Raw genomic sequence first — 11,268 nt, 5'->3', positions numbered from 1 at the left:
ACCGAGACGATCGAAATGAATATATGGAACGTCCGATTTGAACTTCGGATAAGAGAGTTATGCCCTTGGGAAGATCAGCACCCCGTGCAAACAGGCCAGACCGGTTGAGCCCACCGGTCAAACCGGTTAGATTAAAGTGCTTCAAATAAAGATTGGACTCCACCATTCCATAGATCTCGTTGAATAGATCAAGATTCCTATATAGAACGTCCGATTTGGAGTTCGGACGAGGGAGATACGACCTTTGCAAGATCTGCACCCGGGCAAACCGGTCAGACCGGCTGCCCAGGCCGGTTTGACCGGTCTGGCTCTATGTAATTTGTGTAGGAGTTGTAATTTAGCATGATTTGTATTAGGGTTTCAACTCTTGCGTGGGGAAGACCTCCCTTTCCTATAAATATAAAGGGATTCGGCCGATTGAGAGCATCCAACCCAATCGACAAAAACTAATCTACTATTTTGTATCTTTTCCTTTATTCTTTTGCCCTAACTTTTCCAATCTACTACTTGATGTTCTTTCTTCGTCTCGATGACGTCTAAAGGCGCTCTAGGTGGCCTGCCGATCCTAAAGCAATCCTGCATGCGCCTGTCCCGACGGGATCCTTCCCGAACGAGCGTTCGAAGGTCTACCGTCGGCTTGCCCGACAACCGGTCAGACTGGTCCTTGAAACCGGTTAGACCGGCCTGTGCAGAGGTGCTGCATCGAGCTCCTCCGCGTGCTGCACGCTCGAGTGCTTTCGTGTGTTGGTGAAAAAACGTCAACACAACTTGATTTAACAACTCACACCATGATCACACTGTACGTCAACAGCTATAGCAGAGCAGGATCCCAAGTTAGGGTCCGTTTGCAGGTCATTGTTTCCCAACTAGCAAACCACGGGAGCTAGTCCTTCGAGGCAGCACCCACGATTCCCTCTATACGCATAGGGGAAGAAAGTCACCTTGTGCTATCCTTGACGAGCTTCATCATGCACAGCCAACCCTGCCAACAACTTAGACCGCCACAACTCTGCATTTTTAACTAGGCTTGACCACCCCTCAAAAAAAAAAAAACTAGGCTTGAGCATAATGTGGACTGGACCGAGGGGATAAATAATTTGGTTTCTTTCAGGCCTAAAGTCCACACCTAAACCTACCCATCAACTCCATCGAGCCTGCAAAATCGGATCTAAATCGGCCGGGGTGCCCATCAATTTTCAATAGAAAATAGATAATTTAATTTTTTTCAGGGCGGCTTCATTATGTTTGGCCAACAAATTTAGCGCCACGCCTAGCCGTAAATGATCATCAGGCTTAGGCCATGCCATGCCTTCTAATGTTCAGATCTAATTCAAATGAACATCAGAAGGCACTGATGCACTGTGATTGTAACGCTAGGCACTGACAACATCCAGGACCGGTTCTGAGATTTGGGAGACCCGGGGCAAAAATAAAAATCGGGGCCTTTAATATAAATATTATAACAAATATATATGAAATATTACCAATAAATATTTAAATGTATCTAAAAGCAATATTCATATCAAATTATTTATACATATTACCTTAAAAGTTTCTTCTAACACTCCTCGATGCAAAGTCACTTATAATAGGGTTGATGTCAATCTCATCCAACAATTTCTTCTCGATGCATAATGTTGCCAAACAGTTTAAACTCTCTTCAGTCATTGTTGACCTCAAATAGTTCCTCAATAACTTCAACTTTGAAAAGCTTCTTTCAGCCGATGCGACAGTCACAAGCATAGTAAATAAGAGTCGGTAAGCAATGGAGACATTAGGATAACAATCCACATCTCTGACATGCTCAAAGATCTTCATAGCAGACATTACGCCATCTGGCAATGTGAATTTTATAATCTTTAATTCAGAAATAAGATCATATGCCTCAACATCAGGTGAACCATCAAAAGAAAAAGGTTTTTTTGCAAATTTAGTGCAACATTCTTCAAGTTCATTATCATTTAATGACTTCAAAGTGCTTGAGCTCATCAAAAATCCGAATATATCTTTAAACACCATGAGTTCTTCAAATCTCTTCTTCAAAGAAGCGATCGCCATATCAACCAAAATAAAAAAATATTCAACTTCAAAAGCCTTCTTAGATTCAAAAATTTCTTCTTGGCAATTACTTTCATCAAACTGTTTCTTCCTCGTAGCACGACGTTTTTCTGGAAATGATACCTCTACACCCATGTCTGTTGCAATACCTTTGGCGATGATCAGACTAGAAGAAAATCCCTCTTTTCTGTAATTCTCAAAGTATTGCGTTATACCTTGTATTTGCTTCAATGTGGAGTCAATGCACATGGCTGACGATTGCAACTTCTTACTCACTTTATTTACATCAAATAAAATATCATACCAGATAACCATACCAAGTAGAAATTCAAAGCTGCCAAGTGCATCAAATAAATTTTTTGCATCACTTCTATCCTTAGGTTCAATGTCAGAAGCATGATGTAACTCAGACAAAGCAGATCTTAACTCATTAGCTTGATATCTTATTGCTGTGACACTTTTGATTCTACTCTCCCAATGAGTATTGGACAATAATTCCACAGTTAGACTAGGAACATGTTTAAGCAAAACATTCCACCTTTTTGTAGAACCAGCAAATAATACATATATGCGCTGAACAATTCCAAAAAATAAAACAACTTTCCCACTAGATTTTGCCATATCACAAAGAGTAAGATTTAGACTATGGCACGCACATGGCATATACAATGCTCTTGGATTGATATCAAGTAACCGTGTTTTTACCCCTTTGTATTTTCCTTTCATATTAGAACCATTATCATAGCCTTGACCCCTTATGTCACTAATTTTTAAGCCAAAGGACTCCATAGATTCAAGCAATATATTAAAAAGCCCCAAACCAGATGTGTCATCCACCTTCAAGAACCCCAAAAAGTACTCCTCAATTTTTATCTTGCCATCAGACAAATTAATACATCGAACTAATAAAGTCATTTGTTCTTGATGACTGACATGACATCAGGGGTACAATCTAGGATAATGGAGAAATACTTGGCCTCTTTAACAACCTTTATGATAGACCTTGTGATATCAGAAGCCAAAAGAGATATCAACTTATTCTGAATTTTATGACTAGGTAATGATAATGAATTTCTTTATTCTGAATGCGTCTAAGGTGGTCTTGCATTACCAAGTCAAATTCTGCAATCATCTCAACACAAGTAAAAAATTACCATTACTATCATTATAAAGTTGCTCACTGCTTCCTCTGAAAGCCAAATTGCGTTTACCAAGAAATTTCACAATGGCTATTATTCTTAACAAAACTTGCCTCAACCGTTCTTTCTCCTTTGTGATTTGCTGTTGCAATTCTTTATCAATTGTTTTATTTTTTCGCAGTCTACCTCTCAAAACATTCCAACTGTTCATGTTACTAATATGCTCGACACTATTTTCATGTTCTCTAAGCTTCTCACTGATATGCCTCCAATTTCTAAACCCATCATCTGCTAAGGAACTACGACTCTTGCTAGTGCTAGACTTGAAGATCTTACATCAGAAATAAAAAACTTTGTCAACATGCTTTGAATAAACTAACCATTTTCTATCATGTACCTCTCCATTGCTTAATTTTCTAGAATAATGAACATATGAAAAATATCTTGAGGCAGCATATAGAGGAAATTTGATATTTTCTTCTCTTATAGGCCCTTTCTCGACTAACATGTCTCTTTCTTTATTATCAAGATTATCCCAATTTCTTGTGCAGACTGTGCATGTGCACCTGATGCATTTACTGTGTTCTCAGAGTTACTTACATTGTTATAATCGGCGTTGATGTTAACATTTTCTTCATGATTCCCATTAGTTGCTTCATCCACAATAACTATTGCCAACTCATCTGGGTTCGTCAAAGCACCCGTATTACTCTCAGATCCTTGATTACTCTTGAAAAAGTTATCCATAGCTCCTCTCTGTGATTCTATCAACTCATCGACACGTCTTTTTCTTTTCCTTTTCTCATTACCAGATTCATATTTTCTAGACGACATGATATCCCACAGTGCTGAAATATTATAAATACACAATAATTATAAATAAGTTAAAATTAACTAACTTGTGATAGTGAATTAATAATTAATGGTATGAAGAATTGGGGAATTGATAATCGAATCACCTGATCACAGAAGCGAATAGGAACAACTTGAGCACCTAGAGGTCACGATCACGAGTGCACAACAGCAGACTGCAGGTAGCACAAGTCACGATTCATGATTCACAAACAACCTGATGAAAAGCAAATAGGAACCAGGCAGGAGTGAGGAATAGCGAGCAGGATTACAGGAACAGCAGAATAGAAAATTGGTCATGCGCACAACGCACGAGTATGCACCTGTAGTCCTGCATGACGCGGCGGCGGCAACCCTTGGCGGCGATCGATGCAGAGTATGATTGGATCTACTACTACTAATCGTGATTTAGTCAACAAGTATAGGTAACCTGACACATGGGGTGGGGCCCCTGGGAATTGGGGGCCCAGGGCGGCCGCACACCTGGCCCTCCCCAAGGGCCGGCCCTGACAACATCTTAAGCTGATGGTGTCACCGCCAAGACCAAGAACTCCAAGATGATGCCCCAAGGGGTGAAGTGACGTCAAAGACTCCACCGCCACTAGAACCACCGAGCCGGTTCTTCCATTTTCACCGGGAGATATCCCTAGAGGTGAGGTCCTTATTACGGTAACATCTTTTAAAAAAAGAGAATGATGCACCATGGCACCTCCATCACCAGTAGCGTTCAAAGACCAAACAAGACTTTTGCTCAGGTCTTGCTATAACACGACAATAAGCCACTAGCAAGGAGGCAGCAAGCACGCTTCAAGACCGAATTTTGACGGAGAGGGTGCATATCATCTCCAACACTTCTATACTATGTATCTGAAGAATATCCTTATCCCCTCGACCACTTTTCCCCCTGCTACAGTGCTCAGCGGCAACTCAAGGGCGATTTGCGTCATAGGAGGAGGGGAATCGATTGAATTGGTGGCGGTGGATCTAGTTTTTTCATGCTTTTCTCTATAGTTAGGTAGGGTAGGGTTGGCCGAGTGGCATCAGCTCGATGTTCGCCAGTGCTTTTGTTCCTCTAGGCAGTGGTCGCAATTGATGGCAATGCCGGAGCTGGTGCAGGCATCTGCGGCGGCAAGGCTAGGGTCATCTTCTTGGGTGCCAGTCCATGGAGGGTACAATGTTCTTGGGTGGCGAGGGTTCGTCATCCAAATTCCTTGTCTCTCCCAGGTGGTGAGGTGAATGATGGCGTCGAGGTCATCGACATTCTCTCCATCAATCCATCTCGGAGGTTTGTATCTTTGTCGGTGCGAAATCTGGCCAACAGGTAAATATACATGTTTGCCGCACGTTAGATCTGATATGGCCTAGCACACAATGACTCAGGATTTATACTGGTTCAGGCATCGGGCCCTACGTCCAATCAGGGGTCGGTTGGTCGATTGCATTCCTGAACCCAGGTGCTCAAAGTTTTCGGTGGGGGTACAAATGAGCGAGGAGTGGAGAAGGGGGTGTTCGAGGCCTGGTTGTGCTCTGGTCTGAGTGGAGGAGAGTGACGGGTGCTCGAATATGTGCTAAGTGTTGGAGAGAGTGTTCGAGTGTGTATGAGCATCGAAGTGTCTCGAGAGAGCTAGATAGTCTCAGAGAGAGAGAGGAGAGAGAGAGAGAGAGAGAGAGAGAGAGAAAGCGCACCCCCTTTATAGTTCAAGGGGACGGCCTTACAAGTCAGAGAGAGAGAGAGAAAAAAGGTGCATGGGTGCTGCCTAATCTTGTTAGTGCCCATGTCATCGGGTACGGGGTGGTCATCGCCCTCCATCCCTGTTCATCTCATCCGGTCGCTCCATCATGATGGGTAGGTAGCATAGTGTCTGCCTGACATGGTAGAGCAGCACTGTGCATTGCGTGGGCTGGGTGTTGTGAGGTGCAGTCCTCTGTATGGCGGTTGACCTAAGCATCTTCCCTTATCTGCTCCACCTACTCCCTGAGCCCATTCCGAGCGGGTGTCCTCCGTCGGTCGTTCGGGTCAGTCCTGACAGTGTCGGTCGGGAGGGAGCAATATGCGCTGGTCCGATCAGAGGCACATCCCCGATCAGGGGAACTTGGTCAAAGTCAGATTGTGGCCCTGGTCCCGGACTAGGCCTCTTGGTTGAGGCACCAACCAGGCCTCCTTGTCGGGGGCACCGATCAGTGGCAGGATCATGGTCAAGGCCTGGCGTCGCGTATCTGCCAGCCCAGGCGCGCATTGTCACTGCGCTGCCTGTTGGGCCGAGCGTTGTGAAAAGGCAGGCCCATTGGGGACCCCAGCTCTATGGACCCGTCAGTAGCCCCCGAGCCCCTATGGGGTTTTTTGAAGCCGTGAAGGGGCTGTTGAGTTTCGATCGGTAGGCTGTCTTCTGCCAAGTTCACACGAGCAGACCTGGTGGGTCTAGCCCCCGAGCCTACGGCTAATTGGGGAGTCGGTCGGAGGCTGAACTGAAAAGATGGCCTGAGAGAGGGGGTAAGCCAAGGATGATTTTGTCTTTCACCTATGCTTCCCAGCGGTCGGTCGAGTCGGAACTGAGTACTTTCATACTTTTTCTAGAGTCGCGGACTCGTGTGTCCCTACTGGTCGGTATGAGATGGTCCTTATCATGAGTTGGGGCATTCGCCCGTGTGTGTTCCTGACCGTGACCTACATCGTCGGTCGGACTCCCTAGTCGGGTTCTGGCGGTCCAAGACCCTGAGCCCTTGTTCCTTGGAGGGGCTCATCGAGGTCAGTCACGTCTTTTTCTGTGTCACCCCGTCCATAGTTTCTGCAATCAGAGGGGTTGAGCTGACGACACTTGCCTTGATGGCTCGAGTAGCGGGCTCGGTGGGCTTCTAACGGGTATGTCTGAGTGGGATCCGGGTCCATCATTCGTGACAGGGTCGGCATAGCCCTCATGTGGCATTCCACTGCTCCTTGACCTGCCTCCCGGCAGATGCCCGAGCCGTCTGACCAACTCGGGTGGCCCGCTGGCCTCTCCTTGATGGAGATTCTATGGGTATGGCTCGAGGTCAGGATCAAATGAGAAGTTGAGATGACCCTGTTCGCTTCTGAGTGGGTTGGGCGGAGGCCACTGGGGCTCATCTGCTTTTCCCTAGGCTCCATTTGACATGAGGCGGCCTCGAGTCCTTCACGAACCAGCCTTCGAACCTCGGATGGTCGCGGCTCATTTTGAATGAGCCGACTTTTGCTTTGTGACACAACACAAAGCAATGTGATGCGATGAGTGTATGTATGAGATGAATGAATGTATGCATGCAATGGGAAAGAAAACAAAGGGTTAGTAAAAGTACCTCGGTCGGATTTTTATGCATCGCCCCATCCACGGTTTCTGCAACTAGAGGGGTTGAGCTGACACCACTTGCCTCGATGGCTTGAGTGACAGGCTCGGTGAGCTCCTAACGAGTATGTCCGAGTGGAATCTGGGTCCGTCGTTCGTGACAGAGTTGGCATAACCCTCATGTGGCATTCCACTGCTCCTCGACCCGCCTCCCGGCAGATGCCCGAGTCGTCCGACAGACTCGGGTGGCCCGCTGGGCTCTTCTCGATGGAGATTCTTGTGGTGGGCCCCTCCAAACCTTGCCCGGGAAGGCAGAGGGTTGATCGTGTACCTCGTTTCTCGCACCCCTCTTGTGGTAGTGGGTGGGCCCTGCCCAGGCCACGTCCCATCAGCCAGGACTCCGCACGGCCTTCCCCATTAAAAAAGGGGGAAGGTGGAGGGTTTTTTCCTATCCTTTCGCCTCCCTTTCGATGCTGCCTCTTCCCCTTCCTTCTTGCTTTCGCCAAGCTCTTTCACGCACCACGACGAATCTTAGGAGAAAGAAGGGTGGAGAGAGGGAGATCTTACCGATTCATTCATCCATTTGGGCGCGCAATGTCGAACTGGAGGCATCCACCGTGAGGGAGGACATGCTGGCCGCCTTCATGGAGAAGGGGCTTCTCCCGTCGAAGCAGAAGGCGCACTGGAGGGCTCCTGCGCCGGGGGAAGATGTTCCGCATCCCTGGCCCAATGAAGTCATCTCCTTCCTTGCCTTCCATGAGCGCAAGCTCAGTCCCCCCCTGCACTGGTTCTTGCACAGGCTCCTCAACGAGTAGGGATTGGAGCTGCAGCACCTCAATCTGACTGGGGTGTTGCATATCGCCAGCTTCGTCACCGTCTGCGAGGATTTCCTTGGGATGGAGCCGCATGTAGATCTTTTTTGACGGATCTTCTACGGGTGGGCTCTAACCGAGAAGGAGAAGGTGCTCGGAGTTGCCCTGGTCGGCGAGTTCGTTCTGCAGAAGCGGACCAAGCTATCAATTGCCTACCCATCGTACTCCCCCAATAATTCCAATCGGGGGTGGCACGGTGAGTGGTTCTACCTTGGGAACCCGCCGGAGGCACCATTCCCAAATTTCACCGGGGTGAGGTCAGAGTGGAGGGATAGCTAGACGTGGGGTCCTGCCTTTGGTCAACAGAACCGGCTGGACGTCATTGAGGTGGCACTGCGGAAGTGCATGGAGGAGGGCCTCAATGGGAGGCGGGCCTTCGCGACCTTCATCTATCGATGGGTCACTCCGTTGGCAGAGAGAATGCGGAGGATATGGGAGTACTTCGGCATGTCAGATCCCGACCGTGCGTCATCAAAGGAGTTGTTAGGGGACGAGATCTGGGGGCACCTTGGTCGAGTGCTGCAATCAGGGCAGCAGCTGACCCTCGACGGGATGCTCAAACCCTTCTATGTCAACAGGACATCCGAATACTGTACGTTTCTTTCCCGTGATCCTTTCTTTTCACTTTGATCTTTCGATTGATCAGAAATCGTTTGTTTTTGTAGGGGCTTGAACGTTTCAAGTCCTGACTGTACCTCCTAAAAGGGGCAAAGGGCGCGGCCTGCCAAGCTGCCCTGAGGGAGGCCGCGCTTGCCAAGAAGAAGAAGAAGAAGATGGAGGCCCGGAGGAAATACCTCAAGGGCCAAGAGATCAGTTGGCGGGTCCGCCACGGCGAGTGCCGGGAGGACGTGGAGGCAGAGCTTGAGTCGGACAACCCCACAGAGTCGTGTGATAACACGAGTTACTCAGAGGACGAGGAGGAGGAGGACGGGGGCGCCGCCGTGGCCTCGACGGAGTGCTGTGAGCCCACAACCGTGCCTGTCGGTGGTACCCGTGGTACGGGAGCACCCTCTGACGCCCCTGAGTCAAGGAAGCGCGCGGCGGGTGAGGACGCTGCCCGCGGCCAGGAAGCGAAGCGGGCGTGGTTGTCGCACCATTCGGAGGCACCGCCGGCATCGCACCCCCTTGCATCGAGCGTGGCGGAGTGCGTCGGTCAGTCGGGGGGACGCGACCGCTTGCCAGTAACCTCGGAGTTGGCGCGCGCACCTGGTCCCTAGCACAGGGATGCCCCACGGGCCGCTCCAGTGGTTTCACCATGAGTTGGTGGCCATAGCCGTTCGTAGTCGGGTTGAGGGTCGTCCGGGTCGCCCCAGCCCATGGTTGACCCCAAGGGGGCACGGGTTGCGACCCCCAAGCGTTCATCATCCGGTTGGCACGTCGCAGGCCAACCAGACCTTCAAGCCTCTTCCACTCAGGTATGTGATCATGCTTTTCTTTGTCCGCATGATTAAGTTTTAGGTGTGACTAACTTGCTTTAGTACCTTCTTTTGCAGTGGCCGACCGCCGGTCCAGTCAGGGCTCACCCCACCTCCCCTGCACATGGAGTGGAGGCCAACCCTGGAGCGGGTCGTGACATGCGAATGGAGGAGTAGGCTGGTGGCGGCTTGACCTCCCTTGACGGGGGTCGCTTCTCCCCCGTCGGTCGCGAGTGTGGCAGCGGTTGTAATGGCAGCAATCCCCGTGGCAGCGATAGGGCCCGCGGTGGTGGCGACTATGGCAATCCCTTCCCTGCCTGGGCGGGCAACCTCCCCAGCCTGATTGGGAGTGGCACGCCGGAGGCGGTCGGGACGGAGGGAGAGCAGTTACCAGCGAGCTACGACATCCCGGTGGTGGACATTCTCTCCAACGTCGAGGAGGACACCGGGGTGGCGCAGCCGGGTGTCCCACCATCCTGGGAGCAGGCAGTGATCCCAGCGTCGCTTGGCGCTGCGACAGCTGGATCTTTCGACGGGTCGGGGGCAGCTCGCGAGCTGGTGTGGCCCTAGCTGGGCAAGCTGGGAAAGGCACAGTTCATGCTCCACGACAAGAAGGAGTAGGAGCTCTGGGGCCTGCTCGGGTGGAGTGGACTGTCAGTGCAGTCCGACCTCACCCTTATCGCGGCGAGGCTTGAGGAGGCCCTAGAGAGGGTCAAACTCGCCCATCAGGCCATGTCCATCGACCTGCCTCATGTTGCAGAGGTAGGCCTATTGTGATCCTGGTCTTGTCTTTGATTTCTTGGCATTCAATGGTCATCTTAGCGTGCCTGCTCTTGTCTTGTAGGGCTTGGAGACGATGTTGGTCCGCAAGTCCCGATTCCTACGGGAGGAGCACGGTCGGCTGGAGCGGGAGGCAACGGCATTGCGGCAAGTCGATGAGCTCACTCATGAGCTGGAGGCTGCCCGCCGTGAGTCTCAAGACCGGGCGGCACTGGTGGCAGGGGTCCAAGAGGCGGACTGTCGCGCGGTTGAGCGAGCGACTGTTGCCGAGAAGAGGCTTGCTGTGGCGCATGCCTGCTTGGCAGAGACCGAGGCGGCAGCCGAGGAGCGCCAGGAGGCTCTGGAGGTAGAGCGGATGGCCCGAGTGCACATCGAGCAGCAGGCTTCATCCTTGGAGCAGAGGGTGCTGTCATTGGAGCAGGAGGTCGTTGCGCTCTGGGTACAGCTGCTCGAGGCGGCGGAGTCAGTTGCTCAGCTGTGCGAGAGGGTGAAAAGCAAGAGCGCGGGCTTACTATCGGTGAAAACGCCCACCTCGGTATGTATCTTTTCTACCCTTGGTCATCATTTTGATCCTTCTTTTCCTGGCTCCTGACTCTATCATCCTTACCTAGAGCTACGTAAAAAGATTGGCCTTCTGCGGCAGGAGCTGGAATAGTCGGAGAAGGGCCGCCGCGCAGCCGACGCCACAAAGGAGGGTAAGTTTCGCCGTCTTGGAAGCTTGAGTCGCGGTTGTACCTATTTTTGCCTTTTATTGACTTGGCATCTTGTGCAGCCCTGGAGTTGGACTTAGAGGCGGCCCGAGCGGCGGGCGGTCGGAGTGCAGAGATGCTGGCCCGATCTCTGGAGGAGCGAA

This window comes from Setaria viridis, chromosome 2, assembly GCF_005286985.2.
Source record: "Setaria viridis chromosome 2, Setaria_viridis_v4.0, whole genome shotgun sequence".
Classification (NCBI taxonomy): Eukaryota; Viridiplantae; Streptophyta; class Magnoliopsida; order Poales; family Poaceae; genus Setaria; species Setaria viridis.
This window is presented reverse-complemented; position numbering follows the sequence as displayed.